The sequence below is a fragment of the Macrobrachium nipponense genome, chromosome 30 (genome assembly GCF_015104395.2).
Source record: "Macrobrachium nipponense isolate FS-2020 chromosome 30, ASM1510439v2, whole genome shotgun sequence".
Lineage (NCBI taxonomy): Eukaryota > Metazoa > Arthropoda > Malacostraca > Decapoda > Palaemonidae > Macrobrachium > Macrobrachium nipponense.
The window spans coordinates 31,068,864-31,095,903 of NC_087218.1; the positions used below are offsets into that span (position 1 = coordinate 31,068,864).

Below are 27,040 nucleotides of genomic sequence, written 5' to 3' on the forward strand. Positions count from 1 at the left end.
CTCTTGACAAAAACGACGGCCGGCTGTGCGACATCTTGCGTCTTTGTCACGCTCATCGACACTGCAGAAGGGCATTTAAAAGGACGCCTGTGTGTTCTTGGGTATGAGGAATTCTTTGCCCTTCTCCTGTCGAAAACTAGGATAGTCTGTCCAGTGTCATCTCTGTCCCTGACAGAGCGTCCCTTAGGGACGAGTAAGATGCTTCTTGGCGAGCTGTTTGACTATGCAAATCAGCTTGCCGGACGTCAAGCTTATGAGCTTGAACAATATCCCGTTTCGTAGTAAAGCGAACGTCACATAACGTATACATAGCGCCATGAGGGGAGGAGGAAACCTTAGCCGATGACAAATAAGACCTCCTTGGAGCGTCCACCAAATTGGCGAAATCTCCTTGAGAAGAAGACGGTGCTTTCAATCCTGCTTCTTCTCCTGTTTCGTACCAGATCCCAGCTCTCCCTTTCAGTCTAGATGGAGGAAGTGCAAACGCAGTCTTCCCTTTAACCTTCCTTGAATCCATCCAATCCTGGACTCTCTTAAACGCTCTCTTCGCAGAGAGCGAAGTGGCCATCTTAACGAAGCCAGGGGCCTTCCTGGCCTTCGATGAGGCTAATTGTGAAGGTGGAGCGTCTTGGAAAGCAAGAAAAAACAATCCTTGCTACACGAGTAAAGACGGTTCCTTCCTCTCGATAGAGCGTTGAATGTCTCGAAAGGCGTCCTTGTGAGGGTCCTGCCTTAAGGACATTTCTAATCTCTGACCAAGACGACAGCCGCCTGTGCGACATTTTGCGTCTTTGTCACGCTTATCGATATTAAGTCAAGCCGAAGGGACGCCAGATCGATGTGGGTTCCCCGTAACCCTCCTTCGGCTTTCGACATGCCCTCTCCCTAGTCCTGGGAGTCCGACAGAGGTCCAGGCCTAGAGGCGTTATGGGGCGGATCTGACGTTCCCTCCTGACGAGAGAGAGGACGTGAAGCGTCCTCTTCTCTAAAGCTCTTAGAGGGCGCGAGTCCTTCCGAGAGCTCCAACCTTGCGGGGAGGACGCCTCGGAGGACGAGAAGCAATCTTTCATGATTCGTGCACGTGCACGATCTTTGGCAGCCTTATCCTGCCGAAGGGACGCCAGATCGGTGGGGGGTTCCCGTTTCCCGTAACCCTCCTTCGGGTTTTCAACTTGCCCCCTTCCCTGGTCCTGGGAGTCCGACAGAGGTTTAGACCTAGAGGCGTTATAGGACCGATCTGACGCCCCCTCCACAACACTAGGGGCAAAATCAACATCACTACACTCACAACACGATTGGAGAGCGAGCACTTTTTCAAGCTTACTTGATGTAATCCACAATAATAGAAAGGGCATTACTTCTCACAGAACTTCCTCTAGGCCCGTAAGCCATACCACAGGGTTAGGCAAAATAAAGTCTACTGGAGGTTAGTAGGTTCATTATCCTAACTTCTGTTACTGTGGAGGAAGAACCTCCTGATTCTATCACGCTCTAATTTGCGTACATACGAATCATACGTCTCTTTCGGAATCAGTCAACATTACACTAATTACATTGATCTCTTCAAACAAAGAAAACATGTAAACGTCATGTATACTAAGCGAGTGTCTACCGAAGGTTTCGGTAGCCTCCCCTTACCCGTTGCAGACAACAAAGTCTGAAACTAGGCTAACTAGATTCAGACATCATATGCAATGAAAAAATTTTAATTAATTTATGATAGCGTATGCCTAGCCACAAATCCAAGTCAATCATTCAAAAAAAAAAAAGTAGGATACTTAAGCGGCTAATGAAGTTTCAAAATCCTAGGCGGAGGTAGTGGAAAACAGGTGTTTTCACTACCGCGACAGAGAAAAATCTGAATAGAAAATGGGAATGATTCCTGATATCCGCCTCCCAGCGGCGGGAATGGGTACTAACCCCACCTGGCCGCCCACTGTGCGTGTGCCGGGAGTTTTGAAATTCTGTCGGACTTCGGAGAATACAGCTATATATATATCTGACAGGTAAGTTTCATGAACAAAACTATGCTTAAGTATTTCTTGTAACTTTTTTCGTACCAAGTAGCTACTATGACCAAGGAAAGGCAATTTAATATACTTTACATCTTTACTAGCAGTACTGTACACCGGTCTGGGACAAAATTTCTCATGTAGAACATTTTTCAGAACTTTGTAAAAGACAAATACGGATAAAGAATTTTTCGGAAAAATAATTCTGGAGGAAGACCATGTCTTGATGAAATAAATTAAAATCACAACAGACATTGTAAGCTCTATTTATCATATGTACGTATTGAATTAAGTTTAAACAACTTTGGTGAAAAACTAAGATAATTCAATCCCAAGCCAGTAAAAGTACTTTTCCTATAAACGGAAGTCTGAAATTTACCTCTATTTCTGTGTACCTGAACATCTAAAAATGACAACATATTATCCTGTTCTGTCTCACAAGTAAAAGAAATATTAGGATGACGAGAATTAAAATATTCTAAAAATAAATCCACGTGTGAACGTTCCCTAAACACAAGGAAAGTGTCATCCACGTACCTACGATAATACAAGGGTTTAAAGAAACAACAGGGCATTCAAGACATCCAAATCTTTTCACAATAACCCATGAAACAATCTGCATATACAGGTCCAAGGGAATTTCCCATAGCAACACCATCTATTTGATTATATAATTTACCATCAAAAGTAAAAATGCCATCAGTTGTAGCCAATTGTAATAACTTTCGCAAATCTATTTTACTAAGTCCAAAAGTTGTTATGTGGTTTTCACATATATTATTAAGAATAATGTCAGTTGTTTCTTTTAATGGGATATTTGTGAAAAGAGAGGTTACATCAAACTAGCGCATTACAACATCTTGGTTAAAATCGAAAGAACACAATTCTTTGACAAACTTGGAAGAATTTGGGACATTAAACTCACTAAAAGTTAGAGGTTTTAAAACAGGAACTAGAAACTTTGATAAAGTAATAGCTAAAGTGCCAATTGAAGATATAATGGGTCTCAACGGGTTTCCTATTTTATGCACCTTAGGTAGACCATACATATAACCGGGCTTTGACCCTGAAGCATATAAATTACTATATGCAACTTCCCCAATCTTATCTCTCAAACTTCTTAACATCCTATTTAATTTATCTTCTAATTTCAAAATGTGACCCGCAATATCTACATTCAACATCCTAAATTTTGTATTATCAGAGAGTATTTCATTCATTTTATCTAAATAATCAGACCTATTCATCAAAACAACACCCCTGCCTTTATCTGGTTTTGTAATAACAATACTATCATCGTTCTTAAGATTGCGTAAAATATTGATTCTGTCTTTATTTAACTGATTGTCACCCTCCTTTCTACGATTAAAATTTTTAAAAGTCTCATTTGCAATTACTGAAATTTTGTTAAAATTGAAATAAGGGTTTCACTACCACAAATGTCACTGTTTCTTAAAGTTGAACATAGTTTTTTCAAAACTTAAAAAACAAAAAAAATACTTGAAGAAATTGAATTTCATGGGAGTCAAGGCAAACTCAAGACCAAGAGAAAGAATATCCTTTTCCTCTTTTGTTAAATTTCTGTTAGAAAGATTAAAAATTACTTTACTGCTATCTATTTTCTTACCAACATCAACACCAAGATTTCTCAACTTTCTGCTGTGTGTAAGCCTAACATCTGTCAATTTCTTATCAACATTGGAATCCAAAATAGAAGACAGGCAATTGTAGTCCAAAAAAGAAAGATTATTCCTTAATTCCCTATTTAATGAAGACACTTCTGTAAAAATTACCTCTTTCTTACATTTTTGCGCTTTTTCCCAGACCGGTGTACAGTACTGCTAGTAAAGATGTAAAGTATATTAAATTGCCTTTCCTTGGTCATAGTAGCTACTTGGTACGAAAAAGTTACAAGAAATACTTAAGCATAGTTTTCCTCAAGTTAGTTTCAGATTTGTTTTTACTAACCCTTTTACTGTAGGATCACTTTTGAGGGAGAAGCCTGCTCTTCCTGTGGACCTTAATTCGAGTGTCGTTTACTTGTTTACCTGTTCGCAGTGTGGTCTGCGATACGTGGGATCCAGTTCCCGCTGGCTTAGACACAGAATTTTGGAACACAGAGGTCTTTCCGTTAGAACTAGGTTTCCTCTTTCTAAACCACCATTTTCTGCCATAAGGGATCACAGTTTAGCACAGGACCATCCTTTCACTCACCTAGATTTTAGAGTACTGTCTTTTTGCTCAAATAGACTGGACCTTTTAATTTCAGAGTCGCTGTTTATTAAGAAAATGAAACCGGAATTGAACAACAACTCGTCCGGTATTCAACTAGCTATCATATAGTTTCATAGTAGGTACACAAAGTGGGTCGTTAGCTATTTTATTTTTGAGTGTAGTTTGTTTACCTTTCATATTATTATTATTATTTTTATTTTTATCTCTGTTTTTGTATGATTTGCGCTTTGTTTTAGTTTTTTCGTAATTTTTAATTTTTAGTTTGTATGTGATGTTCGTTTTATTTTATGTTTTTACTGAAGCTTTTAATCAGACAATTAATTTTAATGTAATATTTAGTGATTTCTCATCCTTGTCATTTTTTCAGCCTGAAGATGAGGTTTTAAACCTCGAAAGCTCGTAATATTAAAGAATGTTCTTCCTAGTCTTGGCACTATTATTCATCATCAAGCTAAGATTTCCAAGTAGCCGCCCAATTACTGAGACTATATATATATATATATATATATCTTCTTCTTCCTAGCTTAAACCCATTTTTATATGGGGTCGCCATTGCGAATGAGTCGTCTCCATCGATTTCTGTCCTGTGCCTCGTTCTCATTTATACCTTTCAATTCCATATCTTCCCCTACACAATCACGCCATCTCTTTCTTGGTCTTCCCTTCTTCCTTCTACCCCGCACTTCCATTTCTATGGAAACTGAGCTGCGTAAACTTAGTACAATAACTCCAGTGGCGAGTGTGATTTTGAGTCACACTACGTCGGAACCTTAACGGTCTGGAGATATCTACAGAGTATATACATATATATATAATATATATATATATATATATATATAATATATATATATATATATATATATATATATCTGGTAACAAGTAGTAATCCCTAAAAAGCAGCCTACTCGAAGTCTCATAATCTCGTTGTCATAAAAAATGCTGACAGAAACGGGCTAAAACGAGCAGAACAGGAGAAGGTAAATCTTATACCGGAATGTGAACGCATCGAGGGGGGAAGCGTAACTCCCAGCCAGAATCCATAGAAGGCGGGGACAACGGGGAGAAGAGACAACTGATCGGCGGAGCAGTATAAATGTACAATATGGTGCGGTCCCGCTGGCTGGTGAGATACTAGACCACTATCAAGCCGGCGGAGCTATCCACTCGGAGACATAAGGTGATTACATACAATACCAGTAACCCTACCGCTCCGGCCCCTACCTCCCCCACTTAAACGAAAAAGTTCTAGCAGCCATTCATCGGTAAGATTACTAGCACCGCGAGCTATAAGACAGCGTCAGGCAGAGCCGAGCTGGGGACTGGGGAGGGGGGGGGGTCGGTCGTGATCGTTTGGCCACAAACCCGATCAGAGATAGGCACCTACTGGGGGCTGTGTAGCATACTACTACGGGGGTAGTAGATCGACTGAGCTCATGGCCCGTCGTGATTGGTACAGCGACCGATCAGTGATCACTCTCAAATGGGAGGTCATAGCCTACTACTAATGGGGAGGGCAGGAGGCGGTAAGCCAGCTGTTATCCTAAAGAAGACTAGGCCAAGGCGATATACATACCAGACCACCCAATTTAACAATATAATAATACAATACAAAACTACAATACAATAATGAGGCATCATGGAAGAGTTGCAAGAGGGACATAAGGTGTAAAGAGAATACCCAGTATGGATCTAGCCTAACCCTCCGAGATCACTATGGATCCGGTCAGGTAGGTCAGATAAACCTCCAAGGAAGTCATGGCGTGGACGGTGGGCACTCAACCAAACCCTCCAAAATAGAAATTTCGATCTGGTCATGTAGGGAGGATAGGTCCAACAATATGACAAGAGAGAGACTCTCTATCCTTGATATCCTCCCCGTTAGCACCGTAGCGCGGACAGGGGGAGAAGCCTAAGGGTATAGGGGAAGGGGCACCTGGCCTACCCTCCAAAACCTAGTCTAGGCCTGGTCAGGTAAGCCAGGGGAGGAAGCAACTCTTCCAACCTCTCAGTGATATGAAAATCATAAACGTGCATAAAATCAAGTACCTATCTGGTTCGCATTAAAACAATAATGCATGCATGCCTTGCATCGGCAGAAAGAGAGAGAGGACTCACTCCTCTACAATGATAATATAATAGGCTAGCTAGTAGCCCAACAAAAGGCACATATACAATACATGATAAAGAATATGCACAGAGGGGCACGAACACGCTCTTGAGGGGCCGGGGAGAAGCCAGAGGCTAGACTATGTATTAATTAACATTTTAAGAACCCCAGAGGATGTCATGAGCGTGTTAGGCCTACCTTAAAATTACGAACCAAATCCGAACTCAGTCGGCTGATGAATAAGCATGTTATACGAAAACGGTAACGATAACCGTAATGAAATATAAGAATAACATTAAAATAAAATAAAAGAAATAAAAGAAATAACCCATAACAACAACGCACGCGTCTGATGATGCACCCAAAATGGCGGCTGAACTAGCGGCACCCCAGTACATTTTTTAAGGGGCCAAAGGCTAAAAATGGAATGCATCGTAACCATACGAATTACGAAAAAACAAAATGGAATACTCAACTTGGATGACGAAGCAGGAAGATCTACGAAAGACATGGCTTCGACAAAATAAGGCACTAAGGGAGCTGCTGAGACACGTGCGGATACACAGAGGCTAATTACAGAAATGAAGATGGTGATGTGGTATTACATAGTAGAAGTAGTAGCGAGCGGAAGGTAGAGGGGGTAGCCTTTGTAACGGCTCTCACCGTGAGGGGGACTTTGAAAGGAATCCTCTAATTGGCAGAAGTCCTGTGAGAAGTGGCTTCCACTCGCCCTAGTGCTTATACCGACGCCCTTGGGGGTGATCGAGCTGAAGGTAGTAACTTCAGCATTCCATGCTAGTTTTTTATCTGGTATATTTAGGATCTATTTATACTTGGAAAAGAGAGCTACAGGAACTTTTCACCGGCAGACACAGGTCGAACCCAGAAAACCACTACATAAAATGTAGCTCAAAGTTTTAGACTACTACTATTAATTACATTTGGCACCTGTTGCCAATTTGACTAGCCTTAGAATACGTATTCTAGGCTAACAACTTTGACTAATAATGTTAGTAAGGGTTCACTACTTAACACTAGGAATTATCCGGCTTGGTTCATTTTGGTCATACTAAATATGGCAAAATAAAACTAAAATGGTGTAGCCTGTTTATCTACTTCTAGGTACTTATCACTGAAAGTGATAAGTACTTAGGGTTACTTAATCATCTTTAAGATATACTATCTTAGGTAAAGGGCTACCGATAATAGCCATTTCTAGTGTAAAATTACTTGTCCTAAATCAGCTAGGCTACTAGCTCATGTAGGCTACTGCCTAGGAAATTGTAAAAACCATTATCTGAAAAGATTAACTAAATTCATAATACAATATGAAATAGTTCTTTAGGCAAAAAACTTCCCACAAAATTATTTAATAACACTTTTCGTGTTCATAAAGGCTAGCCTGGAACATGTATCTTGCCGATCACATGCTCTAAACAACACGGGATGGGTAAACAAAACACCAGTTTTCATACTCACAATAAAATTTTTTTGTTCCACAATTTTTAACCTGACTGTTTTAACTAAATCTTAAAAATAAGCACTTAACTTTCAACTTTTGGCGATTCCATGATTTCTGGAGAGCGATCTTGAGGAAAAATTCTTAAAAAGAGGAGCACTGGGTGAATAGACTTACGTCTGTGTTGACCTGAGGAGTAATGGAAGTTGGTCTTATAACGGTCTGAGCATAAAACAAGATGGCCGATATGCATGCGCAATAGTCTCTTCTACAGGTTTTGACGTAGGAAACTGGGTCCAGCTTTGCTGAAGACAAAATAAAATGCCTTCTTGTCTTTGAGTCCACTATACTCTATCACTTGTCATAGTGTTTATCATTATGACATAATACCCATCTAAAAGACTAGGCTCCAAGATATTTCTTTGATATTAGTCTGATCACCATGGGGCGCTGGCACGCACCATGGAGGGTAAATCCTTTGAGGACAAAACAGCGACTACACTATCAAAACAGTCTAATATTTCTTTCGTGTTATTTTGTGAAATTGTAATTACGCATCCTTGGATGGGAAGTTGTGACATTCCCCTTTCCCACCTCAAGCAAGTCTGAAGGTCTCTCAGCTCACTCCAACTGTTATACAGCAATCTAAAGAGTTGCCAATATAGTGATAAATAGAACTAGGAACATTTTTCCTGCAAAATTTGTTCAAACTGTAAGGCACCAAATCTTGAACATATATGCAGAGCTATATCTAAACATATATACATGTTACCCGTCCACAAGGGCTAAGTCTAGTATTACAGCCTTTGCTGTAATACCTAATACGTATCTGTGAGCTAGTATCAGATATGCCGTCAAGTCAAGAGTCAACAAGCTTATTAGTCAAATTCAGTAAATCGTCAAAAATCGGTAAAATTCAGTCTATAACAAACCTGACACTGACCAATTTTGCCAAAACAGCTACCATAAATGAGAATACTTCACCAATTGTTGTAAAATATGACTAACTGAGAAGCAAACCAAAATAAAAAAAAACTTATTCCAAGCTGAGCTGGTTCCTCTCTTAACCCATAAGTGGCAGGGGTCAGTCACTTTGCCAAACAAACTAGCACTACCGCAAATTTCCAAAATTTTAGCTGTCGTTGAGTGAAACTTATAGCTATGTAACTACTTGGTAAGTTGCATATATATATAAAATTCTATTTCAAACTCTGCAAACAGAACACTGGATCTTGAATATCAAATGATGAAAACTTTTCAGAACCTAGTACTGAACTAAAGCCGTTACCTTAGAGTAAGTGGGGAATACAGTGACAATCTATGGCAAACAATGCCATCATCTAAGACCAAAGGACAGACAGCACAGATGAGGTACAACAAAAGCAAAATTTCATAACTAATGCTCATTGTTGCAAAATGTGGAAGCTCCACAAAGGCAGGAAGCCAAGTATTGCTGTCGATTCACTTTGACACTGGCATTTTCTTACAAATCCCTCTCCAAACTCTGTTTCATGTAACTGCAAACAGAGTAAATACCATCAGACTGAAGCAATGATCATCTAAATAAACCAGTATTCATAGAGTAATGAGTCAAATGCACCAAATATATAGTAATGCAAGCAGTCCCCAGTTATCGGCGCCATTAACCAGTTATCGGTACCATAAATGCCATAAATCAGTTTTGGTTAATGGCAGTTTTCGCTTATTGGCACCCCGCCGATAACTGGGGACTGCCTGTGCATAAATGTATTTAACATTTTGTGACTGTTAATGTTATTTGCTAAACAGAGTTATTCATAGTTAACAAATGTAAACGGTCTCAACCTCAATAAGCAAGCTCTCACATTACAAGTAACAAGAAACAAATAAAGTGAGAAAGAATTCATGCTGCATGACATTTGTACGCTGCACTACAAAATGATATTGTTAGTATACAATAAAGTTTTGTACATACTTACCTGGCAGATATATACGATTGATGGCCCGCCCAGCCTCCCCTCAGGAGACAGGTGGAAGAGAAAATCTGACTAGAAAGTGGGATTGGTTCATACACCCGCCACCCAGCGCCGGGTAAGGTAGATCACCTGGCCTACCTGTAGCGTGTGCCGCGAGTTTTGAATTCTGTCGTGACGTCAGAGACGTAAGCTAAGTATATATCTGCCAGGTAAGTATGTACAAAACTTTATTGTATACTAACAATATCATTTTTGTACATGAACTTTCCTGTCAGATATATACTTAGCTGATTGACACCCTTGGTGGAGGGTAAGAGACAACTCAAGTGCATAGAAAAGGGAAACAACACATGTTATAGGATATAAAAACCTTGGTTCTTACCTGTTTTAGGCAGAAGACTTCATAGTTACTGTCTATTAGTCTGCGTTGCCTGAAGAGCTACAGCGAGGGCGTGACCTACAGCTGAAAAGACTCTTTGGGTCTACCAATGGGATCTGTTATCCGCTTACTTGGTAGAATCCAGAAAACGTTTTCCCGAGGAGGGTTACGAACTCGTACTGTAGGCTAAGCGTCTGCCGCCACCGTGACCGTCGTCTGGGTGGGGCTGAGCGAGCACCTGACAGGAGAGAGCCGATACCGTCCTCCGACGCGTCCCAGTCCTCGTTGAGGCCGAAACCTCTCAAGAGGACCAAAGGGGGAGCGCACCCTGTTCTCTTGAGTGCGTGGTCCAGATGGACCGTCACATGAACAGCGGTGATGGTCCCTCCCAGAGTCTGGGAGGCGTCATTCGTCCTTGCCAGCCCCCCCCACGATCTTCTCCAACCACTTGAGCGAGGATCTGTTGGTCCCAAGACCGAACCAGGCTCGTGGCCGTATCGTAAGAAGAGCATTCCTCACAGTCACTCCTGTTCGCCTCGTTCCTCCCGGTGTAGCCTGAGGAGGTTGAAGGGACAGGTGAGGGAGACCTGATGCTCCTACCCTACCTACTAGCAGAACTAGTAGGCTGGGAGAACTGCAGGCGATCGCCAACCAACGGTGGCGATCGAGCTGCAGGTCTAGACCAGCAGCTTTTTGCGGAGAAACGCTGGACCAAGGAACGGGTTAACCTGTTTGGGCGGCATCGGATCCTCGGATGGCACGTAGAATTTCTCTCTGTCGCAGTAGAGGAGGAGGAAATAGCTTAGATGACCTGCCAGACCGAAGCGAACCCTCCTGTCCGAAGACGAGAGAGTCCACCTGGCCTAGCACTGAGTCGGCCAGTTCCGATCACAGCAGACCCACCGTCGCCCTGGATTCCATTTTTAGGCCCCCAGAACGACTTGAGCCAGGACGTGGGCTCAGAAGGTGGGAGCAGCGATCCTTCCCCGAGGTCGTTGTGCTGACGAATCAGTGCAATGACTTCAGCAAAATTCCTCTAGATCTCAGGAGTGACCGCATCTTGAGGAGTAGGACCGTCAAGCCCCTCCAGCAAGAACGGCTCCCGAGACTCTCCTCCTTCAGAAGGAGGAACAGCAACAGACCCCTCCCGGTCTCCTCCTACCACTTGCGCATACGACCTGGTCGATCCGAGGACCGTGCCTGGCACGTAGGGTGTCGTGGCCCTTCCCGGTGTAACCCGAGGAAGTTGAAGGAACAGGAGAGGAAGACCTGACGCTCCCCCCTTGCTCACCGGCAGAACCGGTGTGCTTGGGGGGCTGCAGGCGATCGCCAACCCGCGGTGGCAATCGAGCTGCAGGCCTGGTCGTGCCGCTCCCCTGGGGCGAGCGGCTGGACCGAGAACAGGAGCCCCGGCCCCGTGCGTCACAGGAGCTGCTGCTGGTCCCCCTATCCGTCCAGTCCCGGTGGGAGCGGCAGTCAGGGGACCTGGAGAGACCACTGTCGTGGTGGGACCGGTGCCTGTTCTCACGGCGGGTCGAACCGCTGGAACCAGCCGAGGCTGGTTCCTGCGATCGAGGGGACCTCTTACCAGCCTCAGCCCGTGGCTGGTCTGGGACCGTCACGGCGCAACCCCGGTAACCAGCTGGTCGCTACGAGAGCAATTGCTGGCCTGGAGAGAGTCACCTGAGCGGCTCTCACCAGCCTTCCGCTCCGTGACTTGGTCCTGGCACCGAGCGAACTCGGACGCCTGAGCCTTGGCTGCACAGTCGCCCTCGGGAGACTGTACACTCGGTACCTCTCGTGAACGAGAGGCCGAGCCGGAACCTGGTGTAGCGGCAGCGCCCCTAGCACCAGGCGAGGAAGTACCGGTGTTAGCCAGTACCCCTCTGGTCCCCGTCTTCTTCTTCCTTGCAAAAGGAGAGACGGGCCCCACTCCCGAATGAGCAAGACCACCAGCGGAAGAAACCCCCATACCACCAAAGTGAGACAGGCCCTTAGAAGTTCCCGAGGGAGCCTTCTTAGGGGGGAAGGAGGTAGCCTTCTTCTTCCTCAGCTTGGAAGCCTTGGAAGTCGAAGGGTAAGAGGCGGCAGCAGGCGACGAAGAAGACGACGATGACACCTTCCTCTTCTTCTTCTTCGTCAGCTCCCTCAGGTCCTCCATCCAGGATAAAGCTGGGGCTGCTGTTGCCAAAGCAACAGGGCCCGGCTGCACCTGTCCGGAAGGACCAGCGACTGGGGCAGCAACACCATGGGCTGGGACGACGTCGGCAGGTGCAGGAACAGCAGGAGCGGCCGGTACGGCAGGCAGGTCAGGTACAGCAGGAGACGGGGCAGCAGCCAGCAACATCCTGGGTACCGGCAGCAGGTCCAGGGGCGAGCTCTTCGAGCATCCGAAGTCAAGGGCTGGCAGCACGAAGAACCCGGGAGGGGGAGGCACGCCTCTCCTCGGCACGGCAGCGATCGGGCCCTGCACAGCGGCTGTCGGAGTCACCGAGAAACCCCCCCTGAAGGGGAAGGCGCCATACACGGGAGCTGAGCCGGGGGCAGGAAAGAAGAGGAAGTGTCCGTAACCAAGGGAGTCACTGGAGAGCTTTCCGACGACTCCTTGGCAGGTCTACGCTTCCTCCTACCCTCATACAGCACCCACTGCACCTCCGACCAATTCACGCAAAATTACATGGCTCGGTCCGAGGGCATTCACGCCCCCGCACAAAGGACATGAGGATCTATCTCGGGGAAAGAGCGAAAGACCCCACACTTGCAGCCCTCCACACCAGGGCAAACTCTGTGGCTGATGGGGGGGCGCGGGGATAGCTCCATTGCACGAGAATCCATGATCAATGTAATAAAGAGTAATAAAGAAAGTCACGTACTTACAATACACTTTCACTACACTGACAAACCAAGTTGAGAAACAAAACACAACCAAAGCATACGACAATGAAGCGGGCAGAGAGCGATGACAAACACGTCCTCCACCAACGCGGCCGAAAGCAAAAGTGATTCTTCATCTTCCAGTCGCGCGGCGCGCACACTGTCGGACAAGCAGTTAACTACCGAACTCCCTTGTTTGAAGCTTACAACCATTCCAGCTGCCGCTAGTTACCTTCCTATTGTAAAAGGACTGATGGTTTGTATTACGTATCGGAACAATGTTTATTTAATTCATGTCTATTATCCCTTTTTTGCAACCAAATTAACCCCAAAAATTACAGATATTTCTAAAGTAGATCCGAGCAGACAACAGCAAAATGATTCATCGTTGCCAATCTAGTGGAGCTTCACACATGCGCCGATACATTTACAAACTTTTTTCATGAATCCTAGTTGTCATAGTAATGCAATAATGATAAAATTGCTCTATGTATGTATACTACAAATAGGATAGATACACTAATTTCACTTATTTCCTTGGTTTTGTGTAAGTCTTACACCCAGTTTGGAGGGTAAACACATACCAATTGGCAACACTGATAAACAATTGAAGAGTGTGAAGAATGCCGTAGGTAGTGTTCACAAGCAAAACTGTTGATATTTTAGTCAGGAATCTAGTTACTTTTTCAGCAACAAAAATTTTCAAATTAATAATCATGAATATGTAAAAAATTTATGAAATGCATGACCTTATAATGCTGTTTAACTATTTATTTAAATAATTATCTAATGCATGCTTCTTCTTCTTCTACCAAAAATCGTAGTTCCCTTGGATAAGTCGTGGTTGGAAGTCACTGTTTACGATTTTTGTGAAGAAAGTGCCCAACGTCTATTGGTACAAGTGGTGTGTAGATTTAGCACATGGAATGGGAAGTTTATTGACACAAGTGACTCCGCAAACATTGAGATGGCATTCATCTTCTAAATATTCAAAGTTGTAAGTAAATATTTCGAAAGCGTCATGGAGGCATGTGTGCACTGCGTAGAGCCAGACTTTGGTATTTCTATATACCTAAGCATTTCGCATCGTTCGTCCCCGCGAATACAAAAGCCACCAGGAATTGGGGCGTCAAATGTATTTCGCCGTGTTTAGTACGAGCCCCCGGGGTTTAATTACAGTCGTCCGAATAAATATTATTTAAAATTATTGTTCAGGAGGTAAAACTGCATAGAAAATCCGCAACTGCCATAGTCTAGGCCGCCGCGGAATAGTAATATAGATCTAATCCAGACTTTCATTAACCTCTGTTTAATCTTGAAATAAGACCTCAATTTCTAACTTTGGAGAAAATACTTACTTCGAAAGGAGAGTAGAGGTCTCGTCTGTTCGTTTGTAAGGTGCTTTTACGTTGCATGGAACCAGTGGTTATTCAGCAACAGGACCAACGGCTTTACGTGACTTCCAAACCATGTCGAGAGTGAACTTCTATCACCAGAAATACACATCTCTCACTCCTCAATGGAATGGCCGAGAATTGAACCAGCAACCACCGAGGTGGGACGCAAACACTATACCAACCACGCCACTGAGGCACTAGAGTAGAGGTCTCGAGGTTTCGAGTTCTTGCTCTCACCACCACCAACTTGTAACTGATGCCCATCTCCAGTGTCAGGACATGTTAAAGTACTTTATCGGAGGGTGGCTTCACACGCGGTGGAAACTGGATCCCCTAGTCATGTCAGTTGTTACCCCTTGAAGGCAGTGGAGAAGGTGCATCACACAACTGACCACCATTGGGCATAAATATTTACAAGTGATAAAAACACATAGGCTACCCTACCCCTAGCGTGGCTAAACGTACACGTCAAAATTCATTGTGACCGAATACCTACGTAGCTACTACCTATTAGCTATACTAGGTAGTAGTAGTACTACCTAGCCTAGGTACCAGGTATACGCAACTAGGTAGGTACTAGGTATGCAGAGGAAACAGATTTTATTTAACAATTAAACTCTAGAAAACAGTTCAAGTACTTACATTTTAAGCTAGAACCAAAATTGTGTCGTGTCAAAACAAGATATCGAAGGCAACATTCACTGAATCAAAACAACCGATACTCGGGACAGGCTCGACTGTCACTGGAGGCTGCGAACGAGACAGTGAGTCAGAAATGAATGAGTGTGGACATCAAACTATTTTAACTTCAATATTTAATAATTTGTTTAGTATTTTACGCTATGTGATACATATTAATGATAAGGATTTCAATAAATGTTTCACACGCAGTGAAATTACCATCTATTTTCATTATAATGCCAGATAAAATACTATTTAATATAAGCAATGCTTCGAAGTGTCACTATTCTGAAGGTTGTTACATACCTAGGTCATGATGAAATACAGGCTACATGCAGAAGTAATAAATACAGTTGCAAAGATATACACAAATGACGTAACAAGCCTATGCCTCAACAATACAGAACAAAAAGAACTAAACGTAACCAATGGAATAAGACAGGGATGCAATGGCTCAACCATATTCTTTCTATTAATAACGTACTTGATAATAGAAAAATTAGAAAATACAACAGAAGGTTTCAGAAATGAAGTAATAAGGATAGTGGCACTACTATATGCAGACGACGGATTAATACTAGGGCACACACTAGAAGAAATAACAAAATCAATAAAAACCCTTATGGAAATCGCAAGTGAATGTGGCCTAAACATAAACAAGGACAAGAGTAACATACTAATATACAACGACTGGTACAGTATCGATGATGTGGAGAATATGGAACACATAGAAGGAATAAAAATAGTTAAGAATATTAAATACCTAGGAAGAACAATCAGCAACATGAAAGACTGCTTCAGAGAACAGATAAAAAGGGCCCAAATTAAAGCAAAGCAGATGGCAAATATGGCTAATGCAGTCATTAATAAAAGCTGTAGCAGGGTAAAAATAGGAAAATTGTACTGGAAAGGACTAGCGATGCCTTCATTCATGTATGCGATGGAAGTCATGAAACTTGACAGGAAAGCAATAAATGAATTGCAGAAGATAGATAATAAAGTATACAGAACAATATTGAAAGCCCAAGTTAAGTTCACACAGCAAGTTGTGCGTTAAGATCTGAAATAGGGGCCTCTTCCTGCCAATCTAGAGATATCAAGAATAAACTTTTCTACCTGAAACATACACTAAAGAATGGTGGAAATAGGCTCCTATATGAGATAACAATGGATCAGTATGAAAAAAAAAAAAAAAAAAACCCTGGATAATGCAAGTAAAAGAGTATATGAAAGAACTAAACATAAACTTAAGTAAAATTGAAGCAGTTAAAGACAAACAGTTAAGAGAAATAATAAACAATTGGGACAGAAAAATATGGCAGAAAGAAATGAATGAAAAGTCAACATTAAGAATCTACAGAAAATATAAAGAAAGCATAAGAGAAGAAATCTGGTATGATAACACTGAAAAAACAATGCTGATCAGTAGGGCCAGACTAGGTATACTAGGATTAAATGATAGAAAATAGGATAAAGGAGAAGATACAAAATGTTTATACTGTGAGGAACAAAATGAAAATTTAGAACATTTCTTACTTTACTGTCCAGCATACAATGAAATTAGAAATAGATATAGCTTTATGCAGCAACCATATCAAGAAAATAAAGAGGAATTAGTAGCAAATATAATCTTATTGGTAGTACTAATGAGGGAGGAAGTGGAGAATAGGAAAGATTTTATAAAAGAAATGTGGTATTTCAGAGAGAAGAAGCTCAAGCAAACACAAACAAAGGAGCAAGGGAGCCGTTTCAAAGGCTTATCCCACCCACTACTACTACTACTACTACTACTACTACTATTGACATAAACCCTTAAATTTCGTAAAATTGTTGTTATATCGGCGATATTCATCATGTTTTCAATCAATTTAACCCATATGGTGAAATTATTTATTTTCATTATACCTAGTACCAGATAAAATACCTGTTACCATAATCAATTTGGTTACGTATCACTTTATTTTGGAGGCCTTGTTACATAGGAAGGAGCTTCTGGCCAAAAACTTCCACATATACTAATAAACAACCACAGACTGCTGTGGGGGAATAACTAATCATAAAATGAAATTTCTCACTTACCCGTTCACACGAGGCGGAATCCATGTGGTTGCAAAAGGTACGACCATACATTATGGCGTTTATCAGCGCATATCATACGAAGTGAAGGAAAGAACGGATACGACATGTTCAAAAGACTCCATCCAAAACAGAGGAATGAGCCCAGGTTCTTCATTTGTTTCAAAATAACCATAGCTTAATTTGATTATTTACTGAATAAGGATAATTGTTCATTAAATAACACAATGCACCACGTAGGTACCTACTATTCATCTATATGTAATTGTGAGTTACACATCCACACAAATAATGAACACACACACACACGCATATATATATATATATATATATATATATATATATATATATATATATATATATATATATATATATATATATATATATATATATATATATCATACGTCGTCGAGGGTTGCGTGAGAAAGATAGGGAGAGAGCGAGAGTAGCTGAGAGGTGTCATTGAGTTTTTTGGATTCGTGTGAATGGACAGTTAGCGAGTAGTTTAATTGTTGGGTGATCGTTTTGGGGTGTCTGCTGGCCTGTCAGTAGTCTGTGATGAGCAATCGAAGAGGACAGAGAAAAGGCAGAGTCTATTGATGGTTAGTTGTTGTTGTGCGAGTTGATTGATTTTGATACCGTATAGTTGTTGTGCATGTGTCTGTCTTGTTGTTGTTGAGCTAATGATTGTCTGTTGTGTTTGATTTTGTGTTTTGGTGGTTGTGAGTTGTTTGTTGGAGACAGTGTTGGCGGTTGTTTGTGTGTTGATTTGTCGGTTGTTTTTGGTATTGTTGTGCAGTGAGTTGTTGTATGATTAGTTGTGTTGTTTCCGAGTTGTTGGTTTTTGTTTGTCTAGTGATTTTTTTTTTTTTTTTGAGATCTTGTATGGTTTTGGTGCTTGTCTGTCTTTGTGTATTGATTTCAGTGATTTTAGTGTATCGACGACTGTATCCAGCTGACGGACAGCGTCCCGCCCTGAGTGCCTCGAGTCTGAGGTGAGTACATTTGTTTGTGTTTTGTGTGTTCTGTCTCATCAAGCCAATTGTCCTGCGTGTATTAGTAACGTAAAGGGGAAAGTGTGGCTGTGGGAAAATTTGTCAGTCGGAACGATACTGTAAATGTGGGAGATTTTGTTGCTTGCTTTTGTTTTTTGCTTGTGATTCTACCACTAGGCTATATAATATATATATATATATATATATATATATATATATATATATATATATATATATATATATGATAGTCGTTAAAAGACGAGCGCACAGTCTTTCCTCGACTTTAATCTGTGTCCATGACTCAGAAGTTCTAGAAAACGTGACTGGCGGCAAATGGGGATGGTTTTTTTTTTTTTTTTTTTTTTTTTATAAATATGAATATGCTTTTGATCTCTGTTTCGAAGTTGTATTCAACTGGGTCTTAGGAGACTCATCCGTATGTTATTTCAACGTGTTAATTGTATCAGTAATGTCCTGTCATGACCAGGGGGAGGGCTTCCGTCCTCCACTAAAGCTCTCAGAGGTAGGACAAATAATTTTCTTTCTCTTCATGTCACCGGTTAGAACACTTGCCTTCATGCATTTCTCGTTAGTTAATTGGGCTAGTATTTGATTGCAGAGTTTTTCGACTATATATCGCAATATTGAGTGTGATGAGATCTAACGTTACACTCCGACCCGTGTCGACTGTTAGTTAAACAAATTACCATGTTTTTTTGGCCTCAAACCAAATCATTCTGTCAACTTCGTGTGGGCCACGTGGCCTACCACAATGTGAAGGTATTCTGTTGGGAACAGGGTTTTTTGTGTTAATTGAATCTAAGGTTGTTATGGGTTTAGATTCTCTATTTTTGTAGTAACGTTTTGTAAAGTTCCATGAAGCCTAATTCACTCATCCTTCATGATAGACCGAGCGCTGTCCTTGAAGGTAGGTCTTACTGTCAGTTATATCTAGCCACCAGTTAACCCCAGTCATAGGGATTTTCAGGACAAAACTGGTCCTTCAAACCAGATTGGGCGTAAGCAATTGGCTTCTGATCAATGGCGAGGGGATAATGGTATTTAGAGTAATCTCGAGGCAACTGAACTGCCGTTGTGAAACCATGGCTATGATCTCACAATCGTTTAGTTAAGAAGGGGATGATCTAGCCGAGAACATGGCCAAAAAAGTCTGGGATAGACTAAAGCAGTGATTCTTAATCTGGGGGCCGCCAGTAGCTTCCAAGAGGGGCGCAAGCAGGCTTGCCAGATGGTGTCTATGATTTTTTTTATTTGTGATTTTATCAAAATTGACAAAAACATTACCACTCCTTCCATATATTTTCAAATTATTATCTCAAAACATACCAAAAATTCAAAATATAAATCAGTTTTTATTTAAAATCTTGTTTATGAATTGATTTCCCCATGCTCTCTGCTCTGCTCCTCAATGAGAAAATTTCAGTGACAGCCTTAAAACCGAGATCGTAGGTCACCTTCAAGGTATGGAAAATGTGTTTCAGCGTTATTTTCCTAGCATCAGAGAGAAGAGTTTTGTATTCAGTTTTGCCAGGAACCCCTTTTCCTTGGAAATTGATGTTCCAGAAACCTTACAAGAACAGTTCCTCGAACTGAGTTTAATTCTGTGGCAAACGACGATTTTATTGTTCTTAGTATGGAAAATGATTGGATAAAGTATCTTTTCAGTTTACCATAAAATCAGTCTGCGAACCCTACAAGTAATGGTCCCCTTTTCATCAGCTTACCTATGCGAAGTAAGGTTTTTAGTGTTACTTAGAATCAAAACAAAGTAAATAAACAAGCTGAATGTGGAGAGTGATCTCCGATGCGCATTGAGCCAAACATCACCAAATATTCCCCGACTAGTTAACCAAAGAGCCAGTATCACCCATCCCACTGATGAGTAGTACTACCAAGTCCAAAAGGACATTGGCTATAATCCACTGTTTCGTTGATATCATTACATACAATTAAACTAATAATGATGACAAAAAAATTGTGGAAAATATAGTTTTATTGTCATCAGTGTCTTTTGTTTTCCAATACTAGATAATTATTGGATAAATAAATTACTAATGAGGATCTGTAATAATTTTTGATGTGGCCATGATCCATGAATAATTGTATTAATAGTAGAAATTGTTTATTTTTGTAATAATCAGTATTTGTTTATAATATTTTCTATCAATGTAATCTGTATAAATGCTGAAACTGTTTTTGATACGTCTTTACAATCTAGATGAGATACAAGATCGTGATCAGTGGGTAAAGAAGGTCTTTACAAGTACTCTCCTCCAGGACAATTATTAATGATTAATAATGAATAATTAAATAATGCATAATTATTAATAATGAATAATTGGAAAATTTGTACAGATAATCACGATATCTTGTTGGTATCAGGAGCCATCCCCGAGTTCTTGATATTTGAGGTTGTGGGGCAGTCTCAACTGTTGAGTCGTCCAGTAGGCCTACCGAAATGTCATCTTTCATCCAGTCCTTGGGACGACCTCGACCACGCCTCAGAATATCTGTTCCTTCGCTTGAGGTCTTATTTTGTGGATGAATTCTTGGATGTCTGCCGATCTTTTCCCGGGATTCGTTATCCATCAGGAAAGCTGGCTTTAATTTGTTGACAGATACCCAATTTTCCTGCCCATGGATGTCGACGAGGCAGGCCTTGGAGTTTCTTGTGATGACACGATATGGGCCTCTGTATGGTCTGTACAGGGGTGGGCGGCAGGCATTGTCCCTCAGAAAGACGTGTGTGCAGGTTCCTAGGCCTTCTGGTCTGTAGTTATGTGTCCTTTCCGTGAAAATCTTCTGGGAGGGCGTGAACTCCTTTGCTATTTCCTTTAGTCTTCTGAGGGGTGTATCTAGGTCATCTGGTTCTGTGGGGAAGAATTCACCCAGTACTGCCAGTGCTTCCCCATAGATTTTTTCTGCAGGAGATTCTTCACCATTTGCTTTTGGTGCTGTTCAAAGTCCTAGCAGGACCCAGGGTAGCTGCGCCTTCCAGTTTTCGTCGGTATACCGTCCGGGAACCTGGAGAAGACCAAGATATCATCCACGTAGCAGACGCAGAATGGTAGGTCCCCCAGGATGCTGTCCATCAATCGTTGGAATGTGGTCACAGCATTCCTGAGTCTGAAGGTGGAGTAAGAGAAGGTGTATGTTCGGAATGTCATCGAGATGTACTGGCACCTGAAAATAGGATTCAAGTAGATCTATTTCAGTAAATATTTTGGCGCTGTGTGGGGCTCCTATCAGGTCCTGCATGTTTGGCAGGGGTTAATGGTCAGGCGTTGTCACCAGGTTCAATTGACAATAGTCCCCACAGGGCCTCCAGGAACTGTCTGGCTTCTTCACCATGTGGAGGGGGGATGCCCAAGGTTTTGATGCCTTATTGCAAATACCCATCTTCTCCATTTCTACAAATGCTTGTTTAGCATCCTGGAGCTTCTTGGGAGGCAGGCGGCGAAACTTGGCATGTGTCGGTGGGCCCGTGGTGGTAGATGCCGTTCTTGGCCTGTGTTCCCGGCACCTGGCTTGAAGACGCCTGCGAATTTGTGCAGGAGGGTGCTGTATTTGGACGACAACGCAGCACGTACACTGGGCATTCCTGGGCCAGCGGCAAGCGGGCGGGAGTGGCAGGTTCTGGTGTCTAGAAGGTGTTTACGGCCGACGTCCACCAGCAGGCCATGTTGTGGAAGGAAATCAGTGCCCAGTAGCAGGAACCTGACATCTGCGAGGATGAAGGGCCACTCATACTTATGACCCAGATTGGATATTCTGTGGGTCTGGGTTGTAGCAGTGGATGGGGCTTCCGTTTGTGGCTACTAGTGCATCCGTGGAGTTGGGCGGGGGGTTGTGGTCCTCCCTCGATGGTGGAAAGACCGACTGCATGGCTCCCCATGTCTACCAGTATTCGGTGCCCCGAGATCGCATCATGGATGAAGAATCCCACTGGTTGGGATTCCCTTTGTTTGCAGCCACTGCTGTTATGGGTGGCCGTCCTCTGCATTTTTTGGAAATGCACAGGGAGCTCTGCAGTTTCTGGCATTTTTCCAAAATCTTCAGTAGAAATAACACCAGGCTGGATTCGTCCACGTCCTCTGCTGCTGTGGCAGCACCTATCTTCTGTATGTTACTTGTGTATCCCCCTCCTCGACCTCCTCTTCTATCAGGCTGCGGGTGCTGCAGCATGCTTGGAGGCCTTGGTGTTCTTGTGGAGTTTGTGTGGTGCTCACCAATTTCTCCATTGGAAGTGTGTCTGCCTCCTTGATTTGCATACTCACCTCCTGAGGAAGGCACCGCAGGAATATTTCTTGTGATAGGCTGATCTCCCTTCTTTTGCCGGATTCGTCACGGTCTGGTAGCATCAGGAGACCTCGTAGTTCATCCCAAGCGTCCTTGGGCAATGTGTCCCCCAGGGGCTGGTTCATCAGGTTCAGGGTGCATTGGGCTCTCTCTGGGACAGGCATGGAACAAATCTCGGTGAGCTTCTTGCGGAGGTCTCTGTATTCGATCTTTTCCGACTGCATGTCCAGCCAAGGTGTAATTTTATTAAACACTTCCTCGGGCAGCGTTGTCATGGAGATATCTGCTGTGACATCTTCATCCTTGTCCTTGGCTACATGGAAATGTACATCGGCCTGCAGGAACCATGCCGCTGTTTTGCCGCGAGAATGGCAGCAGCTTTATCACCTGAGTTATCGAGGTTTTTGAAGGCTCGAGGGGGATGCAGAGGATCTGTGGGTCCTCGGCTTGATTTTTGAGTTCCGTGTCTGGCATTTTGACTCGCACCAAAACACGAATTAAGCACCATATTAGGCCATTAATGGTGTTCGGAGTTTGTGAGAAGTAAAAAATATATGCCGTGTGGTTCCATTAATGACTTTCTGAATACGGTTGATGTGGATTGTAAATGGCCAGGCAAAACCAATCAAACATGCCAGAACGCACTTGGGGAGGTACGCTGTAATTAGTTCGTTAGTGGTGTGGGTGGTTTCCGAGGAAGGAGCTTTCAGAAGCCTAAAATTTGTCACTGTATGGTTCTGTTAAAGGCTTCTGAAGGTAAGTGCAACTGTAGTGAGTCCATTAATGGCGAAGCTAAACCCGCTGTTTACCGTCACTCCTCTGGTCACCAGTTGTGAGCTTGGAATGAGATAGATACTATTGATTTGTTACCTGGGCACGAGATATACATAGCAGTGAGTGGATGGAAACTGAGTGCCGGACCCCCATGACTCGCACACATATATAGAAGAATTTGTTTCATAGCAATTAATAAAATGGTAATAACAAAAGACATAATGGACATACATTGATGAATTATGTATCGGCTTAAGGCCAGGAAATTCTACATGCAAACATATGCATTTGATTCTTGCTGCTTAGCTAAAAGAGATACAAGATTGTGATTAGTGGGTAAAGAAGGTCTTGACACAGGTCTTTACAGTCTAGATGAAATACAAGATCGTGGTTGGGTAAAGAAGGTCTTTACATGTGGTTTCATCATATATGTTTGTTTTACTAGTTTTTTTTTTAACTTTGTTTATTCCACTGAATTATTCTACAGTGCATACTTATATTTATTAGCAATGAAATAAAAATCTATCATTCATCCATATGCTCATAAGCACTGGAGTATAATACGTACTATACAAATTGACAACATATTGTTTATAGTTGGCAAGAATTTCATGAGTAGGAGGGCATAGGATCTATACATAATGCAGAGGGGAGTGCAAGGCAAAAAGGTCTAAGAACCACTGGACTAAAGGCTTTGATTGAGGGAGTAAGGTTGATTGCAAAAACCATAATATGCTATTGATCCAAGGTGAGGGGGTATGCCAGATCGGAGAAAACTAAAGGTTATTTGTTCCTACACAATATACAAACCCTCGGTCCTTTACATTAGGAATTACTTTCAGCATAGTCTGGAATACGGCCGTTAAATTGTTGAACAAGGTGGTTAGGCAGTAACTACCATCAGGTAGGTGGGGGTAGGTCTGCCTGCTCGAATGTAAACACTACTTTGCTTTTGGCCGTCTACCAATGAAGACATAGGTTTATGGGCTCTTGCTGACTAGCTGTTAATCACGATTTTTCCTGTGGATCTTTCTTTTATTATTTCAAATTTATATATAGTATATATGTAAGTGTTGCATTTAAAAATATATATTCCATATATAAATAAGCTGATGACCCAAGGGGTCACTGTTGAGATAGCAAGGAGTGTGATAGGGACTGATAAAAGAATGCAAGCAAAGCCTTGGCGTGCTGTATCAGCGCCCTGATTTGCATCTGCCTGTGGTAATCAAATCCATTGTTGTGTAAAACAGGTCACAGTGCTTTCGCTTGGGAACCTGTTGACCTATAACCCACAGACAACTACGTGACTCCCTCTCATATGTTCGTCTGTCTGTATGTTAGTATGCTGAGCTAAGCTTTGCTCTCCTATGATTTTGTAAATGCATTGTAACTCAGAACTCTACTTCCTCTCCTAGAATCAAGTTCTCTTAACCGCCTTCTTGCCTCTACTCAAGAGATGTATTTGCAAATATATTGTTAAGTTTATCATCATGAGTTTGAAACATCTTTGCCTTTATACCCAAAGAAGATACTGACTTAGAAATCATCGTCGCAATCTCCGACGAGGATGGGAAGTATGCAAACAGATACTTGCGTATAACATCGCAGGTCTTAATAACCCACAGGGCGCCTTGTTATCCAAAGGCCCAGCCCTACATTGGTGGCAGCTCGGACTATTCCACATCATCCGAAGACTAACGAATCTTAGAAAATGTAACATATCAGAAGTCAACAAAGGCAAGAGAATCTTCAAGCAAAGGCAAGAGAATCTTCAAGCAACTTAGTGGCTCTATGGCAACGCAAGCACCCTATGAACAGTAACAGATGTCCTTCATTGAGAGGCATTCAAGAGGTTGTATCATCGTTTATTGAACGTCTTCCACATTACATATCTTCAAGAAACAAACCGGACGTGTCTGCAGCATCGGATCTCCATGGACCAAGCAACGGGAAATGAATCATTCAACAAACAAACAACGCACAATCAGAACGCGAGCTGAGAATTCGGGTCACCCGCAGAGCAGCGACATCAAAGCCAAGGCCAAGACGTCATCGAAACGCCAAGATCTTCCTCTTATATACCGAAGCTAAGTACAATTCTCTATTCATTTTGGTGTGTGACTTTGAGTGTTCTCCATACACAGATCGATCGTCCATTATTCCTGGGGTGAGTTATGCGTTATTCTTAATCTTCCTTTCTGGCAGGAATCTATCTTCAACTTCAGATTCTCGCCCTGCAGGCCTTTTTATCTTTGTTGCTAATTTTTTTTCTTCCAGAAGTGCTCTGGAAATATCTTTATCATATTATCTGTTTTTAATCTTATTTTGGGGGACACTGTTATTATCTGTAACACATTTTTTCTTACTTTATATTGCATATGCATTTACACAGTGGATGAGTGTATTCATATAGATATTTCGATAGGATTGCTAGGAATCGTAGTGATAAGAAAAAAAAAAACAAAAGTCACGATGGCCACCTCTGCACCAGGTAACCCCGTACTCAACAACCCAGTAGTAATCTTAGTCAGTGCTTGGTCTGCAATTGCTCCCTTTCAAGGGCGGGTCAACGGGTTCTTGCCTTAAGGTGTTGAATCTTGGATCTCATCAGTGGATGCTCATTTAAAAGGAAAATGCATCACTGACCCATCCTTACAATTACAGGAAGCTAAAAGTTTCATTGACTTTGCTAAAGGAGATGCAGGTTCGTACCTGAGGGGAGTATCTTTCTAAGAGGCGGATACATGGGATGAATTTAAAATTAGATTACGAGCCATATATGGCGGTGAAGAAGCCTTGGATGTAGTTTTAGCTTTGAGGAACATCATTAATCTGGTCTATGACTCAACTTAACATTGTAGAGAGGGTGGCACTAATTGCTGACCGGCTGAATGAATAACGGGATAGTTTGCTTACTTCCTCTAGGGTTACGGGAAGGAACATGGCTGTGAAAGATTTTATCAGGCTCACATATTTTACCTGTTTGACAGTTATGTTGCCGGAAGCCTTGGTACGCTGTTTTGACAAGAAGCTATTGCCTAACAGTACTGAGCTAGACATATATAAACAAATTAAGAAACATATGTCTAAATGCACAGATCTGGACCCCTTGCTTACTCAAGTTTTTGCAAAGAATGAAAGTAAACCACAGCAAGTAAATATAGTCAATAATAATTGTAAGCGTGCAGGGCATATGACTGGAGACTGCCAAATGTGTTATTGTTCAATTCATAACAGCTCCAGTCATTCTTACAATCATTGCTTCTCACGTAACCAACAGCAAAATAATACTAAAAACACACAAAATGTTGCCAATGATAATAAGAAGAAGAATCCTCATTATTATAAAAAGAAACAGGTAAACAGTAACTCTGCTCAAAATCAGAAACAAACAAATCGTGCTTCAGGAAATTCTGTTCCCGGGCTGTCTAACCAAAACACACAAAGTCAGTCAAATTTTCCGAGTGTGCAAAGCAAACCAAATACCACGTAATTAACTCCAGTGGGGGAGAGAGTGATGTTGGGTCATTCGTATCAACAGCTTTTGAATCAAATAACAAATTTAATCACCTACAAGACCTATGCAAGACCCAGAATTTTCCTATGAACCACACGACCTAATCCAAAAACTCAGTGCAGGTTCCCGTAGACTTTCACCGTATACATGCTATTATCAGTAAAGATGAATTACGTCCTACCTTGCATGCCGTAAATTTAGAACACAGACCCTTCACTGTTTTTTTATTCCAGTAGTTCATGTAATATCATGGATT

The 27,040-nt window shown here is 42.1% G+C and overlaps 1 pseudogene; it reads right to left on the reverse strand.

Annotated features, from left to right (window-relative positions):
• The window catches only part of LOC135202403 (mitochondrial protein C2orf69-like), a 206,189-nt pseudogene extending 190,407 nt beyond the window's left edge, over positions 1-15,782 (reverse strand).
• Positions 15,783-27,040: the final 11,258 nt, after the last annotated feature.